The sequence below is a fragment of the Myotis lucifugus genome, unplaced genomic scaffold (assembly GCF_000147115.1).
Source record: "Myotis lucifugus unplaced genomic scaffold, Myoluc2.0 scaffold_505, whole genome shotgun sequence".
Taxonomy (NCBI): Eukaryota; Metazoa; Chordata; class Mammalia; order Chiroptera; family Vespertilionidae; genus Myotis; species Myotis lucifugus.
In genome coordinates this window covers 79,985-100,343 of record NW_005871553.1, presented here as the reverse complement: position 1 = coordinate 100,343, position 20,359 = coordinate 79,985, and the positions used below count along the sequence as shown (strand labels likewise).

The 20,359-nt window shown below is 46.9% G+C and overlaps 2 long non-coding RNA genes and 2 pseudogenes across 2 annotated transcripts; 2 read left to right on the top strand and 2 right to left on the bottom strand.

Annotated features, from left to right (window-relative positions):
• LOC102424358 overlaps window positions 1-3,016 on the top strand; it is a 3,210-nt pseudogene extending 194 nt beyond the window's left edge.
• A 454-nt stretch (window positions 3,017-3,470) lies between these two features.
• LOC111823469 lies at window positions 3,471-14,134 on the bottom strand. Its single transcript, XR_002826497.1, has 3 exons — window positions 13,886-14,134; window positions 4,095-4,204; window positions 3,471-3,939 (listed from the first exon to the last, which is right to left on the bottom strand). It is a non-coding gene; the product is annotated as an uncharacterized LOC111823469 (long non-coding RNA).
• LOC102423138 lies at window positions 10,743-12,194 on the top strand (annotated as a pseudogene).
• Window positions 14,135-15,911: 1,777 nt separating the features above from the next.
• Window positions 15,912-20,359, bottom strand: LOC111823470. Its single transcript, XR_002826498.1, has 2 exons — window positions 19,708-20,359; window positions 15,912-16,327 (listed from the first exon to the last, which is right to left on the bottom strand). It is a non-coding gene; the product is annotated as an uncharacterized LOC111823470 (long non-coding RNA).

The window sequence follows — 20,359 nt, the reverse complement described above, 5'->3', positions numbered from 1 at the left end:
GACCGCAGAGTCCCTCCCCAGTAGATCGCGGGGCCGGGGCACCTGTCGTGGTGTCCGCCCTGTCGCCCAGGGGAAGGCCGCCCCCGCCCCCCCCCGCGTCAGATGGTGCGGTCCGCGCTCCGCCCGCGCCGGCGCCGCCCCGCGGGTCCGGGTGGAGGAGCGGGGTCGCGGGGTCTGGAGTGCGCCCCGCCCTTTCCTGGCGGCCGCGTCGGGGCCACCCCGGGTCGGACGGCTTTACGGGAGGAGAGACTCGCGTTTCCCTGAACGGCCTTGGCGCCGCCCCAGCGCGTCCGCGGGGAAGGCGGGTCCTGGGCGCTGGAAGCCGTAGGGCCAGCCCCCCCTCCTCCCCCGCCCCGCACACACTGCCCCGCGGGCCTTTCTTTCCGAAACCACTGACCTTGGGGCCGCCCCGGGCCTGAGCCCGGCCAAGGCCGGTTGCTGAGCCGCAAGCGCGGGCCGGGGCCTGCGCTGCGGGGTTCGCATACATTTACCTTTATTTCTCCCGGGATGGCGTCCTGGACTCCAGGCTACAGTTAGTTCACTCAAGTTGAGCAGGTTGTCCCGGTCCCGGTTAATTAGTGAGAGAGTCAAGATTAGAACTCAAAGTTCATGCTCGAGCACTAGGTCCCATCCGGCACGTCTTGAGTATATGTTAGGAGTGACTGCCATGGACCAGCCCTAACCGCCGGAAGAACATGAAAGTGGGCAGGAGCCGGTGGCTCAGTGGGTGAGCCTCGACCTATGAACCCGGAGGTCTCGGTTCCATTCCTACTCGGGGCACCTGCCCGGGCTGCGGGCTCCATCCCCAGTGTGGGGCCTGCAGGAGGCAGCGGCTCCATGGTTCTCCCTCTCCAATCCTCTCTGAAATCAATAAAAATATAAATAAATAAATAAATGTGAGCAGGAGCCGGGTAGAGGGGATTAATGGGGGAAATCGGGACATCTATAATACTTTCAACAATAAAGATACATTAACAAAAAATACAGCAGAGGATTCTTTCCTACAGTGTCTAGTAGTCTAATAAGCTCTAAGTATCAAATGCTTTCTTAACAATTAAAAAAAAAATCCTGAGTTGTGTGAATATAGAAGTTTGGACAGCTATACACTGTTTTTGGCCTGAGTAGGGCCCTTATTGAACAGAATAATATAAAAGGAAGCAGATAGGTGCTTAATACAGAATTTCAGCCCTCTGGGCAGGATGGCAGAGGTGGGGGTGCGTGGTGAGGGGGAGCTGGAAGGACTCCGGCTGCTGCATCTTCCCGGGATCTCGCAGCTTGGGATGTTACCACATTGATGCCACTTTCACAGGAAGTTACCAGCAGAAAAGCCACAATTAATATCGACAGTTAATATCAATACAATTGGTCAAGTAGCTCATGGGAAATCCGGTTGTAAAGCTGTTTCTGGGGTTCACACTGTCGGGTTCAAAAACGGACTAGGAAGAAATATTTTAGTCAAGCTTGGATAACCAATGCTAAGGTTTATAAACTTGATGACTCCGTTGTCCTCCTCCAGAATGTGACAGATCCTATGGATGTAATACACCTGATGATTTTCCTAGACACTCCAGGGACCAAAGGCAACTTCACATTAGCCGGACATGTTTCCTTTGTCGATGTCCTGGCCTCGATATATTTTTTAAATATATTTTTATTAATTTCAGAGATGAAGGGAGAGGGAGAGAGAGAATCATTAATCTGTCGCCTCTGCACACCCCCTACTGGGGATGAAGCCTGCAACCCAGGCATGTGCCCTGACCAGGAATCGAACTGTGACCTCCTGGTTCATAGGTCGCTGCTCAACCACTGAGCCACACTGGCTGAGCTGGGCTTGGCCACCATATTTTGAATGCTGAACCGTGCAGCAGTGATGGAGGTAGCTCTTCTGTTGGTAGCTGGGCATGAGTCTTGTCCTCAGCCTCAGACTTCTGAACACCGGGCTGCTATAGAAATCATGAAACGAAAGCATATTTGGATTCTACAAAATAAAATTGATTTGGTAAAAGACAGCCTGCCTAAAGAACAGTATGGACAGATCCTTATGTTTGTACATGGTAACGTAGAACAGTGGTTCTCAACCTTTGCTGCACATTAGAATCACCTGGGAATCTTTTTAAAATCCTGATTTCTGGGCCTCGTCCTCTGGAAATTCTGTTTCTTTGTTATGGGGTGGGGCCACAACATTAGTAACAAAGAAACAGGATTTCCCGAGGATGAGGCCCAGAAATGAGAATTTTAAGAAGATTCCCAGGTGATTCTAATGTGCAGCCAAGGTTGAGAACCACTGCTGTAGAAGGAGCTCCTATTATTCCAATTTCTGCTCAGCTTGAAATACTATTGTTATCAGCTCCTTTGATGTCAACAAACGTGGCTCTACAGTTGATGACCTGAAGGGGGTGTAGCTGGTGGTAGTGTTCTAAAAGCAGTATGAAAGGTGGGCCGGGAGATAGAAGTCAGACCTGGTATTGTTTCCATAGATAGTGAAGGAAAACTCATGCGTAAACCAATTTTTTCCCAAAATTGTGTCACTGTCTGCAGAACATAATGATCTTCAGTATGCTGCTCCAGAAGCTCTTACAGGAATTGGAACAAAAATCGACCCCACTTTGTGCCGGGCTAACAGGTCGGGCAGGTGCTTGGTGCAGTTGTAGCTTCACCTGGGACCTTCACAGAATTAGAAATCTGTTTCCTGTTTAGACGGCTCCCAGGTGTACGCACTGAAGGAGACAAAAAAGCAGCAACGGTGCCAAAGTTGTCTAAGAATGAAGTGCTCACGGTGAACAGGGTCCCTTCGAATGGAGGAGATGTTAATGCAGTCAAGGCCGATTTGGGGCAAAATCGTTTAGACTTCATCCTGTGTCCACAGAAGTAGGAGAAAAAATTGCCCTTCGCCGAAGAGTTGAGAAACACTGGTGTTTGATTGGATGGGGTCAAATAAGAGTGATGATCGCCTTAGTGGCTAGGGCCTAGCCAGCTTGGCTCAGTGGATAAAGCGTTGGCCTGCGGACTGAAGGGTCGTGGGTTTGATTCCCTTCAAGGGCACATGCCTGGGTTGCGGGCTTAGTCCCCAGTAGGGGGTGAGCAGGAGGCAGCCAATCAATGATTCTCATCATTGATGTTTCTCTCTCCCTCTCCCTTCCTCTCTGAAATCAATAAAAATAAATTAAAAATAGAAAGTGATGATCAAGCCAACAGTAGATGATGGCTAAAAATTTTGAATAAAGTCAGATTTTCTCTTAACCAGGGTATATTTTCAAAGCAATGCTGGGGAATGACTTTCACAGCTCATTACCTTAATAGTAGCTGCTATTTTCTTTTCCTTTTTTTAATATATTTTATTGACTTTTTACAGAGAGGAAAGGAGAGGGATAGAGAGTTAGAACAATCGATGAGAGAGAAACATCGATCAGCTGCCTCCTGCACACTCCCTACTGGGGATGTGCCCGCAACCAAGATACGTGCCCTTGACGGGAATCGAACCTGGGACCCTTCAGTACACAGGCTGACGCTCTATCCACTGAGCCAAACCGGTTAGGGCAGTAGCTGCTATTTTCATGTTTTGGTGATGAAAATTTAATCTCTAGTACTTAAAATAGTGTCTACAATAAATGCAAAAGTTGGCATAATGTTGGGTTGAATTGACCAGAAATGAATTACTTCCAAATAAGGTCTAACATATCCATGCAGGTTTGAAGTGAAAGGATTTGCTACAACCAGCTCCTGCTGGAGCACATGTACCACCGGGCCTGTTTGCAATACGTTTTTCTTCTCATTTTCATCCTTCAGTTTGGAGTAGCTCCAGGCTTGAAAGGGTTGTTATGCCAGTAAAAACCTGAAGACACAAATTCTTAGACCATCTTCCCTTTGCCTCATATTTTATGTTTCTTTATCTTCGCAATTTTGAGTGAAAAGAAATTAGTAGATTCAAATAAAATTATCCTTTAAAGCATGAAAAAAAGAATTTCAGTTATTTTCTTTCACCTCCTTCACAACCCTGTGCCCCCTCTCCCCCACCCCCCACCCTCCCACCCCCGTCTCTCCCCGCCCCCAGGGATGACTAGGCTTTGGATTAGGGGAATGGCAAGGGGAAGCACCCGGAATGACTTCCCAGCAAGAAGCCGGGCTTGCTGGCAGTCAGGAGAATGTAACCAAGGGTGTGGTTGGGTGAGGAGGGAACTCAGGTTGGAAGCAGATGATGGATGTCCTGAAAACAAACACAAGGTTGGTTACAGGAAATTGAGAAGCATTTTAGCTGAAGTGAAACACAACAAAAGTACTTTTTCAGGCCCTGGACAGTGTTGCTCAGTGGTTAGATTCTGTTCCCAGTCAAGGGCACATACTTGGGTAAGAGGTTGGATCCCCAACCCAATCTGGGCAAGTGCAGGAGGCAAACCATCAGTGTGTCTCTCTCACATTGATGTTTCTCCCTCCCTCGCTTCCATTCTCTCTAAAAATCAATGGGGGGTGAGGAGAGCAGTTTTTAGGCAAGGTGGTCTGGCATTGACATCACAAGGGGCAGGCTAGTTAAGAAGCTGTTGCATGAATCCTTGTGTGCAGCACCAAGAGCCAGGTTAGGTATCAGCTATGAGAACTGGAAGAAAAAGTGATTTTGAGGGAGGCAACAACAGGATTCAGGGGCAGCTCAGTCACTAATAATAGGCCTTGATCTCGTGAGAACAGAATATCACTGAGACAGCCAGGCAGACTGCATCCAGGTGCTTCTTGTTTGCTCAGATGATGATACTTTGAGACTAAATTGACCCCCAGGACATGCCTTTTAAAATTTTTTTATTTAAGTATCGTTTGTACACAATTTTGTGTGTGTATGTGTGTGTGTGTGTTTAATATGTTTTTATTGATTTTTAGAAAGAGGAAGAGAGAGGGAGGGAGGGAGAGAGAGAGAGAGAGAGAGAGAGAGAGAGAGAGAGAGAGAGAAACATCAATGATGAGAGAGAAACATAGATCAGCTGCCTCCTGCACCCACTACGAGCCTGAAGCCTGAAACCCGGGCATGTGCCCTGACAGGGAATTGAACCAGTAACCTCTTGGTTCATGGGTTGACGCCCAACCACTAAGTACACGAGCCAGGCAGTTGGTATACAAGCTTATATTGGTCATATTAGTTTCAGGTGTACAATATAATGATGTGACATTTTTATACCTTACAATGTGACCACCCCACTAATTCTAGTAATCATCTGTCACCATATAAACTATCCCAATATCATTGACTATATTCCCCTATCCCTTTCGCATTTTTATTCAGTCATTTCATTTGCAAGAGAGGAGGAATATACAAACTGGATAATCTTATTTACTCAGGTATCAGATGAGATATGATGAGACCAGAATTGTATAATTTAAGAAGTGATCCCCCAATAGGTCTAGTACCCACCTGGCACCAAACGTAGTTATTACAAAGGACTGCCCTTTAGAACAAGCAACAAATATTGGGGAGTGGGGAAGTGACAAAGCCATCAAGCAGGAGTGTCCCCAACATAATATCTGACATCATCCTTCCAGAAGACACCCCAACTATGGGAATATCTGAGGTTGAGACCAAGGGCCTGAGGGGCATGGGAGGTAATGAGAAGAAAGTTTCTTACATCCTCTGTCTACCACAGCTGAAGTACCTTTCCTTTTTATGCGGCCACTGTAAGCTGCTCTCATTCAATTAGCCCAGGGATCTAGATAGACTACAGTTGACTGGGGTCTGTCCCAAATTCCTCTAGCCAGCTCAGGATGTCACCTGCCACATCAGGGCCCCTTGACTGTGGGTTTCCCTTGAATAAACTTCTGAAGGCTACTTCACAGCCATCCTCAGACCCACCACAAACTAGACCAACACATTGGTAGGAGGAGGCAAAATGCGGGTTCAGGTAAAATCGTGTTGAGCCAGTTATTAATTGCATTCATATGCTAATAACAGAGATCCAGCCACAGAATATCAAACACAGAAGAGTGTGTTCCCTCGTGTAAAAGAGACCCGGAGTCGGCAGTCCAGGGCTGGGATGACAGCGTCATTGGGGACTCGGGCTCCTCTGGCCTCAGAGTTGCCCCATGATCCATGATAGCTCCTACAGTGCCAGCCATCTCGCCTCCTTTCCATGAACAGGGAAGGGCAGAGGTGGGGCCCCAGCTGTCTCCCTTTTAGGGATCGTTTGTGGTAGATTCACCCAACAAATTCCACTCAGAATTTAGGTACCAGGCTACACCTAGCTACAGAGGATGCTGGAAAACATAGTCACTTAGCTATGCCCATTTCCAGTCTGAAAAAAAGTGGAATTCTGTAACTTAAGGGAAATGAAGTAATGGATTGGAAAATACAGTCTCTGCCACATATCCTCCTACAAGGCAATATTTCTACATACTCGGATATGAACTCTGACCATTCATGGAATGATCTTAGCATCTTAGCACCTCTCTCTCTCTCTCTCTCTCTCTCTCTCTCTCTCTCTCTCTCTCCTCCTTTTCAACCTTTGTATCACAAATCTTACCCAGGTAGAAATCTAAGTGAAAATACCAACTTTCCCTTTGTATAGCTGGGGTTGTTAATAGGACCGACAGTAGTACTTAAATTGCTAAAATAAAATCAGTGATCCAGCCCGGCTGGTGTGGCTCAGTGGTTGAGCATCGACCTATGAACCAGGAGGTTACGGTTGAATTCCGTCAGGGCACATGCCCCGGTTGCAGGCTCCATCCCCAGGGTAGGGTGTGCAGGAGGCAGCTGATCAATGATTCTCTCTCATCATTGATGTTTCTCTCTCTCCCTCTCCCTTCCTCTTTGAAATCAATAAAAATATATTTTTTAAAAAATCAGTGATCCAGGCTATAAAAGAAAGTGATGATAGAGGACAGAGCATTGGCCTGCAGATTGAAAGGTCCTGGGTTTGATCCTGGTCAAGGACACATACCCAGGTTGGGGGCTCGATCCCATACCCAGGTTGGGGGCTCGATCCCCAGTGGGGGACGTGCAGGAAGCAGCCGATCAATGATTCTCTCATCATTGATGATTCTCTCTCTCTTTCCCTCTCCCTTCCTCACAGATTAAAATAATAACTTTTTTTTAATAAAAGAGAGAAGTAGTATCATTAACAAAGGGTTCAAAGTGAGCTTCCTGTCCCTCCCCACCTTGCATCGTCAGGCTCATTATAATCAGACTAGAGGCCCAGTGTACAAAATTTGTGCACTCGGGGTGGGGGGGTCTCTCAGCTCAGCCTGTGCCCTCCCACAGTCCGGGAGCCCTCGTGGGACGTCTGACTGATCTGGGAGCAGGCCTAAGCTGGCAGTCAGACATCCTTAGCGCTGCCGCAGAGGCAGGAGAGACTCCTGCCACTGCCACTGCGCTCGCCAGCCATTAGCCCAGCTTCTGGCTGAACGGCGCTCCTCCTATGGGAGTGCACTGACCACCAGGGGGCAGCTCCTGCGTTGAGTGTCTGCCCCCTAGTGGTCAGTGCACATCATAGCGACCAGTTGTTCTGCTGTTAGGTCAATTTGCATATTAGCCTTTTATTATATAGGATTGCATCCTCAAAGAACACATTAACTACTGGAAAGGAAAGTACTATGTAAACTGATTTTTAAAAAAGAGTTTGAAAAGGAAAAAATTATTTTAATGAAAACTAAGTGGAATGTTCAAAAAAGGTGAGCCACTAAAAATAATGGCTGTTCAAATAGATGTGGGAAAAGAAATATATAAGACTGGGAAAATCATTCAACAGCTGAAGGATCAGATTCGTTACAGGTGGCATTAAGTTCCCACTCCACTTCAGAAACTTGAAAATGAAAATCACAGACAATGCATTAGTCATGTGGTGATTGTAGGTCCAATGATCTCCTGCCTCTTCATCTGAAAACTATTAAAAGAATATGCATTTGTATGTTTTCAGTTAAAACGCATTGTTTAAGGTAAGCATGTGACATTTTATTCTGACTTCAACTTTGATCACATGGGATAAAAAGCCTTCATCTTTTAGTGCTAAGAACAAATATCTCCAGAGCACACTCTGGAAGCTGTGTTTAAGTGTCTGGTCTGTGCTGCATGCAAAGCTCTGGGCTCTATGAATTCTGAGATCCCGATCAGTCTGACACATCTTTCCACCTGGGCAATGGTGCTCATTTGCAGACTGTGGCTACTCCATCTTCTCCCTCACCCCCAGCTCTACTGAGGCATCATTGACAAATAAAATTGTAAGACAGTGAGAATAAATGTCAGATCTTTGACACAATGTCTATTTTTGTTAAAAGATGACTTTCTGCCCTGACTGGTTTGGCTCAGTGGATAGAGCGTCGGCCTGCGGACTGAAGGGTCCCAGGTTCAATTCCCGTCAAGGGCATGTACCTTGGTTGCGGGCACATCCCCAGTAGGGAGTGTGCAGGAGGGAGCTGATCGATGTTTCTCTCTCATCGATGTTTCTAACTCTCTATCCTTCTCCCTTCCTCTCTGTAAAAAGTCAATAAAATATATATATTTTTTAAAAAGATGACTTTCCATTGGCCGACTTTTCTTTTAGGTTTTCCTTTTGACATCCAAAGAAGAGGTTTGGTTTTCTTTTCTTGAGGTTCCCTGGAGCACAACATACTAGTAGTCTTAGTTTTTGGACTGAAGTCTAGGTGAGAAATTCTCAGTGATGGAGTGGTCTCCAAAACCAGAAGAGAAAGAGTCTGCTTCGAACAAGGGCCAGGCAAGACAACAGTGGTCAAATAAGATGCCCCACAACGTGCCCCACACAGGCTGCCGCATGAACAGTAACCCCACACCTCCTCCCTCCTACAGCTCCCTGCCTGGAGGAGTCAGAAACCAGGATTAGTCTGCTAACAGGGGAGGAGCAGAACAAGACTGGAAAGTAGAAGCCGCCAACCAGCTCCCCACTACTTCCTCCCACCAGCTCCCCAGCTCCCCCGCTCTTTCTCCCACCGCGGGTGCTAGCCTGCTATAGGCCTGAGCTGAAGAAGGAGAAGCCTCAACTTGAAGAGTCAGAGTTTTATTGCCTAGGACTGGGCATTTAAGATTGAGCCTGTGTTCTGACTTAAAGTGATTATATGACCTTTTGTTACCTAAGAATTAAAAAAAAAAAATCAGTGTGGTGAAGGCCTAGAGTGGGGGGCGGCGGCAGGCGGACATGGTGGAGGGGGCCATTGGGGACAAAGTGGGTACATTTGTAATACTTTCAACAATAAAGATACATTTTTTTTAAAAAAATCAAGAGACCAGCATTTTGGTCCAGGAACAAAGAAAAAACAAATCCACCAGGCCAATATGAAGACGTGGTGGGTGACGTAAGGACAGGAAAAAGGCCTCTTTTTCTTTGCTGTGGCTTTCCACAATTTATGAGGAGCACCTGGCAATTAAACCCCAAGAGTGTTAGCTCCTCTGATTCAAACAGCCCCTCTGTTCAAACTACAAGACAAGATAGGCTACTCTCAAGCCTACATTCTTGCATTCCCCCTCCTCCCTGCTGTTTTAGGAACTCAGGGATAATTTGCACCAAGGAGTCTCTAGTTAGTAGAAAGTTCCCTTCCCCCTACCCTCCAAACAAGGCTCTTTTGAACTCTTCGTAACTTTTACCCTAAGCATGTTTTACAGGCTTCGGAAAAATACTGATAAGACACCTCCCTAGGACATCTGCCGGACTGTCTGCTGAAAAGCAAACAAACTGTATTTTCAAGACAGCCCCTGATGTCTGCTCAACGTCAGCCCCAAATCCCCCTCCCTGCCTGGTCACCTAGCACCAGCAGCCATTACCCTTTAAAAGGAGAAGCGCCTTTTGTTTCTTGCCCTGTATTGATTAGCAATGCACCGGCCCTTTCCTCTCTTGGAAAGGAAAAATAAACTTCCTCTCTGCATCTCTTCTTTTACTTGTCAATTCTTTCACAGCCTATGTCACTGGCCAAACCCTAACAGGTGACAAAAGGGAAGTCACGTTATGATCACATCCCATGAGTCACTGTTGCTCAATGTCACTGTTACTCAATGTGCTAGTAACACAACATCAACAAATTGCCTACCAGAAATTCTCCCTTATTTCTGGCACTTGAATGTAACTCCAGTGTTCTAGCAGTAATGTGGGGTTTTCCCCCCGTGAGTCATGTAGGTGGGGATTTTAGAGCTTACACCACCATCTTGCCTAGGAGCACCCACCCCCAAACCAATGTGACCTTTAAATTTAGAAAGTAGTACACATATTTACAACTTAGATTCTCCCAGTTTATGGCTTCCTTGGTTGTTTCCAAACATCTCTGGAAATTACTTTAGAAGTGTGTTAAGGGTATCAAGCATTACCTGCTCTGGCAGATGATAAACTCCTACCTCTTCGGGATTTATATCCCTATCACAGTCCCGTATGCATGTTCCCTGCCTTTCTCTCCATCAGCTGGAGAATGGGAAAGAGAATGAGAAAGGTGGTTTTAGGCCCAGCCTTGAAATGCCATATACCCCTCTGGCCACATACCATCATCTGGAACTCAATCACACGGCCACATCTGACTGCAGAGAAGAGGGACCAGTCGCTCATCTCTATGACCAGGAAGAAGAGGAAATGAGCTTGGTGAGCACTTAACAAGTCCAGTCACTAATATACATTAAGGATTCTAGAACTGGTAAATGTTAAGATATAAATTAATATTCACAGGATACCAAGAAGTATGATGACATCATTCTATTAGGTAGGGAGGGAAATTTTTTTCTCTACCCTTCTAGGTTCTTTTGACTGGTCTAATAATTAAGTTGACATAGATTAACTGGAGAAAAGAAAAACAAATTTAATTTCGTATGTACAGGAGCCCCAAAGATATGAGACTCAAGGGCAAGGCAAGCAGTTGAGGCTCATGTGCCATCCTGAGCTCAGGAATGGTAGTAGGAGACTGGGTCTTCAAAGGAGAGGAGGGCAATTTATAGGACAGTAAGAAGAGCTGTTTGGTAATTAGATGTTTGTCCTGCCACATAGATCAGTTCTATAGATAAAAAGTTATCTCTGGCTCCTTGTGGCCTGAGCACCCGGCCCGACCCCGGCCATGGGGTACTGCTACAGCAGTGAGAACGAGGACTCAGACCAGGACCCAGAGGAGCGGAAGCTGCTGCTGGACCCTAGCAGCTCCCCACCAAAGCCCTCAGTGGAGCCGAGCCCAATCCCCACAGCCTGCCTTCCGCTCGCACAGATGAGCAGGCCCTGCTCTCCTCCATTCTTGCCAAGACAGCCAGCAACGTCATTGACGCGTCTGCTGCAGACTCCCAGGGCATGGAGCGGCATGAGTACGTGGACCGGGCAAGGCAGTACAGCACCCGCTTGGCGGTGCTGAGCAGCAGCCTGACCCATCGGAAGCAGCTGCCGCCACTGCCATCTCTCACCAGTCAGCCCCACCAAGTGCTGGCCAGCGAACCCGTCCCCTTCTCCGACCCGCAGCAGGTCTCCAGAATAGCTGCTTCTGCCCACAGTGCGCTTCCTCAGATTCGTGTGGATGCGAGAGAGGAGCTGGTTGTACAGTTTGGGATCCCATGAAGACAGTGGTCCTTGGACAGCTCTTCTCCTCTCTTCACCCCGCCTCCCCTGGCCCCAGCCTCACTATGGCTTATGCCAGTGATGGCGAACCTTTTGAGCTGGGCGTGTCAGCATTTTGAAAAACCCTAACTTAACTCTGGTGCTGTGTCACATATAGAAATGTTTTGATATTTGCAACCATAGTAAAACAGAGACTTACATTTTTGATGTTTATTTTATATATTTAAATGCCATTTAACAAAGAAAAATCAACCAAAAAAATGAGTTCGGGTGTCACCTCTGACACGCGTGTCATAGGTTCGCCATCACTGGCTTATACAGTACCCTGACCTGCTACTAATCACAGAGAAGAATGTGGAGGAGGAGGAGAAGAGCGAGGCTGGAAGCCTGGACAAGTGAGGATGGAGCAAGAGAGGACAGAACCATTTGGGACTGGCCTTCGAAGCCCTGGCCAGGGCGGGGTGGGGGTCAAAAGGACAGGGCCTGGTAGGTCTTCACTGTCACTGGGAAGGGGTGGAGGTAACACTGTGAGGGTGATCATTGGGGGCCTATGAAGGCCCCTTTCCCACTCTTTCTCTTGGCCTCACTCTTTGCCCCTCTCCCTGACTTGGTGCTCACAGGCACCTCACTGGGGTTTGTGACCAGTGTCTGGACGAGATTGAATTTGAATGAATTGAGTTTGTATTTCTAAAAAAAGATGTTATCTCTGATAATAACTTATCAGAGATAACTTAAAAGTATTAAAAGTACTCATTCTGGGCCTGGCCCCCTACGTAAATTCTTTTAGGTAAACAGGGAAAGGTAAACATTTTTCTTGAGTCTGCTGGGTCTTGATTGACTTCAGCTCTAAACAATCTCCATGCCAAAGTGGCACATTTTGGGGTGGCATATTCTGTTCTCCTTCATCCACTTTCTAAAGCATTTAGAAATGCAGTAAGTGCACACATTTAGCTGAATGCCTAATGACCAATTGTTATGACCAATATTTGGTCAAGGACAAATAGCACCATCACAGAAGGAACTTCAGAAATTCAAGAATAAATCTGAAGCTGTATTCAAAATAAAATTATTCTTTTATTAAACTATGTAGAAGTAGTAGTTCAAATTTAAATTACTTTTAAACATATTACAATAATTTCCCAGCACGTCAGCTGTTAGATTATTACTGAGGTCATCGCTGAACCTCATGATGTCACTCCACCTTTTCCAAAGGCCAAGGCTAAAGTCACACACGTAGTGAAATTTGGAAAATACCAAGGTCAAAGCCAGAACATGGTTTATCCTTTAAAAACTTAATACTCATTAACTTTTTAATGCCTTCTAGTAAGAATCCTGAACAAGCACGTTCATCTGCCGGCATTTATCCTGTATACCTTGATCATTCCTTGTTTTCAATGTCTGAGGCCCTGGAACACTTCCTGGCCCTCACTCGTCCCTTCTTCTAGGGCAGCCGTGGGCAAACTACGGCCCGCGGGCCGGATCCGGCCCGTTTGAAATGAATAAAACTAAAAAAAAAAAAAAAGACCGTACCCTTTTATGTAATGATGTTTACTTTGAATTTATATTAGTTCACACAAACACTCCATCCATGCTTTTGTTCCGGCCCTCCGGTCCAGTTTAAGAACCCATTGTGGCCCTCGAGTCAAAAAGTTTGCCCACCCCTGTTCTAGGGGCTGGCTCCCCTTCTCTGCCCATAGCAGTCCCTTCTCCTGACTGTACAGCCCCCCTCCCTCCCAGTCTTCTAAGAGCCCTCCTTGACTTGGCTTTGACCCAGGGCTTGGAAGCACAGCATTTAGATTTTTTGCTCTGTTCCCTCGCTAGGTGGTGCTCTTTCCCAGAGTTCCATAAAGCACTGCCTGTGAATGACTTGGATTCAGGGTACCCCGGTTGTGAGACAATTCTGCTCTGGTGTCACCCCAATTCACCACATCCCAGATCACTGGTGCTTCGACCAGAACCTGTGCCGGCGTGGATGGATGGGGGTGTTGTCCAGAGAGTGGACAGTACAAAGCCCAACAACTGGCAGCCCCTGGGTTACTTTGGAAGCTCAACCATGTCATCCGGGACCTAGGGATGTCCACCCTCCACTCTGCCTTCTCAGCAGGCTGGCTTCTGTTCTCCCACTGGGTGCTCATGGTCATGACGGTTTCTACTGATGCAAGTATCACAGCCTCTCCCACCTGCTAAGAGACAAGGAGAAAGGGGGGGCAGACAAAGCACTTTGCCTCCTGCACATCTCTTACTGGAGAAGACAATCTTCCTCAGAAACCCGGATTTCCTCTGGGCCGGCCAGAACTGGTCAACTGGCCAAGTCTGTCTGGAAGAAGACTGGACGTCACTATTTGGTAAAGAAGACCAAGGTACCCACAACTGACCGGGGTTCTCACCAGGTATCCTGTCCTTCGAGAGGTGTTGGAAATACAGGAGCAGTTTCAGTTGTCGCACAAATAGAGGTGCTGTTGCTATTTAGTGGGTTGGCCCAGAGTCCTAAAATACACAGAACACATCTGCACACAGAAAAAGATTCATCCTAGGGCCAGTGGTTCTCAACCTTCTGGCCCTTTAAATACAGTTCCTCATGTTGTGACCCAACCATAAAATGATTTTCGTTGCTACTTCATAACTGTAATGTTGCTACTGTTATGAATCATAATGTAAATATCTGATATGCAGGATGGTCTTAGGCAACCCCTGTGAAAGGGTCATTTGACCGCCAAAGGGGTCGCGACCCACAGGATGAGAACCGCTGTCCTAGGTGGTACCCCATCTAAGGAACACGTGGGGGAGAGGCGGTACACCGTCTGAGCCGCGTCCCAGGCATTGGCGGGGGGATTTGGCGAATGAAAGGCTTCAGCTGTTCAACGGGAAATACGTGGATTATTTCATATGTATATTGTATTTGACAGCCATGGGGTTTTGTTTGTTTGTTTGTTTAATATATTTTATTGATTTTTTACAGAGAGGAAGGGAGAGGGATAGTTAGAAACATCGATCAGCTGCCTCCTGCACACCCCCTACTGGGGATGTGCCCGCAACCAAGGTACATGCCCTTGACCGGAATCGAACCTGGGACCCTTCAGTCCACAGGCCAACGCTCTATATCCACTGAGCCAAACTGGTTAGGGCGACAGCCATGTTTTGAAAACACTGAATGTTTTTTAAACATACCTTTTTATGCAGTAAGTATGGCAATAGCATCCTGAAAACACACCTTAGAATGAGGTGAACTCAATAAAAAATTGCCAAGCCTCTCATGGCCAAAAAAAAAAAAAGATTCATCCTATCCCAAATACCAATACCATTCCTATTAGGAAACATTGGCTTAGACCAGCCATAATTCATCCCCTGGGCTGAAGATAATATGACTCAAACACAATCAAGGGACCATCACCATCAGCAAGAACAGTGTGGCTAGAATAGCCTGTGCCATGGACCCTGGTGGAAGCTGGAAGGAGAATGGCGATGCTTAGTCATGCTGGCACGTGGAATCCTTTTCAGAAAGTGGTGTTATTTGCATGGAATGGGTGACAAGGAAAAAACTACAGAAGTCAAGACTGTCTCCCAGGGCTGACTTTATTTTTTCTGATGGCGGGATTTCCCAGTACTTGCACACGCTTGTTTCCAAGAAGTGACTCTGAGTTCTCCATCCCTCTATTATCTCTGCTCCCTGCCCCCACCACGGGTTCAGAATGATTAGAACCCAACTGTATAGCCACATTGTTGTTATTTTTTGGGGGGGGCGGATCTTTGTAGATCCTGTACTTAGTACAATGTGGCAGGTATTCAGTAAATGTTTCTTGGGTATACGACAAATACACTAACTCAAAACAATACAAGGAAACAAAGCCTGGAAAATTGTTCAGCATCATGTTCAAGGATATAGGTACAATGAAATATAATTTTAAAAATAGTAGTAGCCTGGCCGGGGTGGCTCAGTGGTTGAGTGTCGACCCATGAACCAGGAGGGCACCAGTTCAATTCCCAGTCAGGGCAAATGCCCAGGTTGCAGGCTTGACCCCCAGTAGTGGGTGTGCAGGAGGCAGCCAATCAATGATTCTCTCTCAAAATTGATGTTTCTATCTCTCCCTCCCATCTCCTTTCCTCTCTCTAAAATCAATAGACATTTTTTTTAAGTAGTAAAAATTGTGATAGAAATATAAGTATATTATTTTAAAAATACATTTTTTAAGAGTGCCAGTGGAGCTCTTTGCGGGGACTGAAGGGTCTCAGGTTCTGGTCAAGGGCATGTACCTTGGTTGCAGGCTCCATCCCCAGCCCTGGTCGGGGCGTGTATGGGAAGCAACCAATCCATGTGTCCCTCTCACATTGATGTTTCTTTCTCTCCGTCTCTCCCCCTCCCTTCCATTCTCTCTAAAAAATCGATGGGAAAAATATCCTCTGGTAAGTATTTACAACAACAACAAAACACACACACACTAGCTTAGAAAATTAGTCTAGAAAGCTTGGTTTAGCTCCACATTTATAAAACCACAAATCTCTATGTTTGACACAATGAGCTGAATAAGTAACGTCTTTAAAGCTAGTTGCTGATGAGGGGAACGGGAGATGACCTGGCGAGGCAGCATGGGAAGAACACTGCAGACAGAAAGGATGAACCGAGCAAAGTACTGGCTCATGGGAGAGCATGATCCGTTCATGCTCAGGGTCATGGTCACACCAGCTCTGAGGCTCAGGAGAGCGTCCATGAATCACTGTCAACTTCTTCAACCACCGTTCTGCCCATGTCACGGGTGCCTGGACTTTTTGGACATCAACGACCCAGGCCAGGCTTATTGTAGATGCCGTTCTCTTTCTTCCCTCTGGTCTCCCTATGAACATTTTATTAGGTAGTTCCGAAATCAAAGTAGTAGGAATAAGGTTATAGGCTAAATAGGAGGCAGGTGGGAAAGAAGTGGCCAATTTACTTAACATCAATCTAAATAGTGCTATTTAGAACAGTCATATCTAAAAAATTTCATTATACAGTGGGGCCTTGACTTACGAGTTTAATTCGTTCCGTGACGGAGCTCGTAACTCAAATTACTTGTATGTCAAATCAAAGTGAACGAGTGAGACACGTGATGCTGGGCTGTTCACTGTGACGTTCGCTGGGCAACTAGCGGTGGGGTATCTGAAGCTGGCTCGTAACCCGAATTTTAGCTCGCAACTCAAAGCAAAAAATCGGCCGAGAGACAGCTTGTATCTCGAAAAACTCATTAGTCGGGACACTCGTAAGTCAAGGCCCCACTGTACTTTGGTATCTCATTTGAAACTGCAGCTTGAAGTGGCATGGATATTGAGGACTATGCTGGGCCTAACGCAGGTGCTCAGTATTTATTGTTGATCGTTTCATAAAGTTTTTTCTGGGGGGTAATAGTTAATTTTACTAGTATTTTCAGATTTGCACTACTACTCTTTCTCCTGTACTTTCTGCAAATTGGAGGTTGTCTGTTGCAGATTCTAAATTTGACCACCAGATGGCTCCACTACACAAGCGTGCTCTCTGCAATTAGATCAATTCCCTGTGTAGTGGTGTTTTGGCGCCACATGAATACTGCCATTTCTCAGCAACCTGTCATCTAAAGGTTTTTAAGTCCATGGATAATTCTTGCTTAAATTAATTATTTCTTTAAATTTTGTGTAACAGTCATGTTCTAACTACATCATTTAGTCTACATTTATTTGCTAGCACCCTATTGTAAAGGCAGGGCAAATACTGTATTTCCCTTTAACAATTAATGTTCAGAGCGAAAAGTTGGTGTAGTAGTCATTTTCAATTATAGAAAAATAGTCTCCTCCCCCCGCTCTTCTCATCAGGTATAACTATAAAGATTTTTTATCTATTCCATTTAGTCTTTTGCTACAATTGCCCTAAATTTGGCCTCTGGGAGATCTTTCAAACTGGCTTGTCTTTTTAAAATTTACTTTTAAAAACCAAATATACAAATGGGCATGGCCAGACCATATATAAAAATAGAATTCTGACTCACAACCTGCAGCAAAGTGCCTAGGAAACCAGCCCCCTTACCTCCAGTAACTAGCCCAGGAAACCAGCTTGCTATACATCAGACTTGGAGGAAGTCAGTCTATCTCTATAAGAATCCAGAAAGCTAAACAAACCCTCTAAAACAGTGGTTCTCAACCTTCCTAATGCCGAGACCCTTTAATATAGTTCCTCATGTTGTGGTGACCCCCAATTTCATTGTTACAAATTGAACATAATTAAAGCATAGTGATTAACCACAAAAACAATATGTAATTATAAATGTGTTTTCCGATGGTCTTAGGCGACCCCTGTGAAAGGGTCGTTCGACCCCCAAAGGGGTCGAGACCCACAGGTTGAGAACCGCTGCTCTACAATAATCAGCTCAAATGACCAGGACGTGATTACAAACTGACAGCTTCCCGAATTTTTGTCCCCCCTTGCAACTGAGAACCAACGGAAGAAAGCCAAAAAGACGCCCTAACTGACCACAGAGAGGCCCACCGCTGACCAGCTGCCTCCAGCGCCCCTGCCCACAGCCCCTCAGGGCACACCTGGGCCGGGCCTCTCCTCCTCTAAGCGCTCCCTCTCCTGCCGGCCTTGGAGTCTCTGCCAAACACACGTGATGGCGGCTGACCCTCTTGCAGCAGCAGGTTCTGGGTAAGTAGCCTCTGCTTGTCCTTGTTTGGTTGGTCTTTGTTTCCACACTTTACTGAAGTATAATTTAAAGTTTAATTTGAAGTATAAGTAAACCCAAGATGCTCTGGATTTATTTAGTGGGAAATGGAATTTAGAAACCGCGATCTGATTGGCAAGGGTGTTCATTATTACTGTAGGTGACCAACCAACATGGTTTGCCTGGGAGAGGTCTAGTATTAACACTGAAAGTCCAACATCCAGGGAAATCCCCAGTCCCTGGCAAACTGGAACAACTGGTCAACCTACTGCTCCGAGGTCCTTTCAGTGCACAGAACTAGGAAATTTATTTTAAAAATTATGTGCTCAAAATGCTATTTCCAATTTAAACACATTACAGTTTTCCTGAACTTCCTTGATCTTACATTTGTATCTCATTTTCTCTTACACTGAAAGTCTTATATGTTATAACATTAAAACATTTGTATACCCTACAATATAGTTTCAAAACCATAGCAACAATATTACCATTTTGTTGTTGTTGTTTAAATGTTTTTATTTATTTGAGAGGAGAGATGGAAACATCAACTGGCTGCCTCTTGCATGCCCCATACTGGGGATCAAGCCTGCAACCCAGGCACGTGCCCTGACTGGGAATTGAACCGGTGACGTCTTGGTGCCTGGGTCAACGCTCAACCATTGAGCCACACCAGCCAGGCCTTATTACCATTATTATAAACCACGGAGTGAGGCTGAAGATTCCTTTGCAGTTCTTTTTTCATCCTTAGGTTATATACTCTCTGAGTACTATGTTAAAAATATCTGCGGAAGCCCTGGCTGGGTAGCTCAGTTGGTTGGAGCATCCACCCAGACACCAAAAAGGGTGCAAATTTGATTTGGTCAGGGCACATACCTAGGTTGCAAGTTCAATCCCTGGTCGGGGTGCATATGGGAGGCAATAGATTGATGTTTCTCTCTCTCTCTCTCTCTCTCTCTCTTTCAAGTCAGTAAGAACATATCCTTGGGTGAGGATAAAAAAAAAAATAAAAATACCTGGGGAATAATTCTTTTCTGTTTAATGACATAGTTACCAATTTGGCCCAGAGTTAAGTCCACTGATTTCAATTTGCTTTCCACTTCGGGTTGACTTGCTTTTGTCAGTTACTCTTTGGCTATGTAAACACTTTAGTTCAGAGACGGATAAGTCTTGTTTCTGTTCCTCTCCACACACCCCCCCCCCGCCCCCCCCGCAGGTAACCATTTTCGTTGTTCCTAGGACGTCCTTCCAGTTTTACCTGGGGCTCATTCCCAAACAACAAAACACTGTCGAGTTAGAAACATCGATGAGAGAGAAACATCGATCAGCTGCCTCTTGCACGCCCCCTACTGGGGATGTGCCCGCAACCAAGGTACATGCCCTTGACCAGAATCGAACCTGGGACCCTTCAGTCCGCAGTCCGACGCTCTATCCACTGAGCCAAACCGGTCAGGGCTCTTGCCCATTTTTCTCTTTGGGTTTTGGTCCTTTTCAGTTTTGAAGAGTCCTGGCATGTAAGTTGCAAATATTTCCTCCATGCGGATCTGACTTACCGGGGACACCCCATGACCCCTTTGCCCATCTGGAGCTTCCTTTCACCTTATCCCCGTAAGCCACCTCATCCCAGGGCACCTGGGGATTATAGTTTGGGTAAAGCCGGGTAAGAGCCGGGTCAGAGGAAGGACCCGAGCCCCGTGGTGAGCGTCAGGGCTGCTCCTCCTCCCCCGGGAGACGCCGCCGCCCGTAGGCAGTGGGCGGCAGTCCCGCAGTCCCGCGTGAGGGAATTGCAGAACCGCTTCCATCGGGTTCAGGGAAGCCACCAGGGCGCCTCCCTCTCGCTGCTGGGCCAGCAAGGTGCCCCGAGAGCTGCCGACCCAGGCACCACCTCCACCTGCTCAGAGCGCCTCCGCTGCGCCCCGCCATGCCGAGTCAGGATGAACCGAGCGGCCAGGAGGCTGCACTTCCCGCCGGAAGACAAAGCGTCGGCTCCCGGCTCTCCGAGCGGCACCCGGGAGGCTAAGGGCCGCCCACACCGCACCGGCCCCGGCCCCGCTCCCGCTCGCACCTGGTCGCGGCGCGCGGAGCCATCCCGGCCCGGCAGTGCGTGCGGCCGGCTGTCCAATCACGCGCCGCCTCTGCCCAGATCCCTCCGCCGGGGCCCGCCGCAGCCGCAGGTGGCCGGAGAGCGCGTCCAGCCCCCGCCGC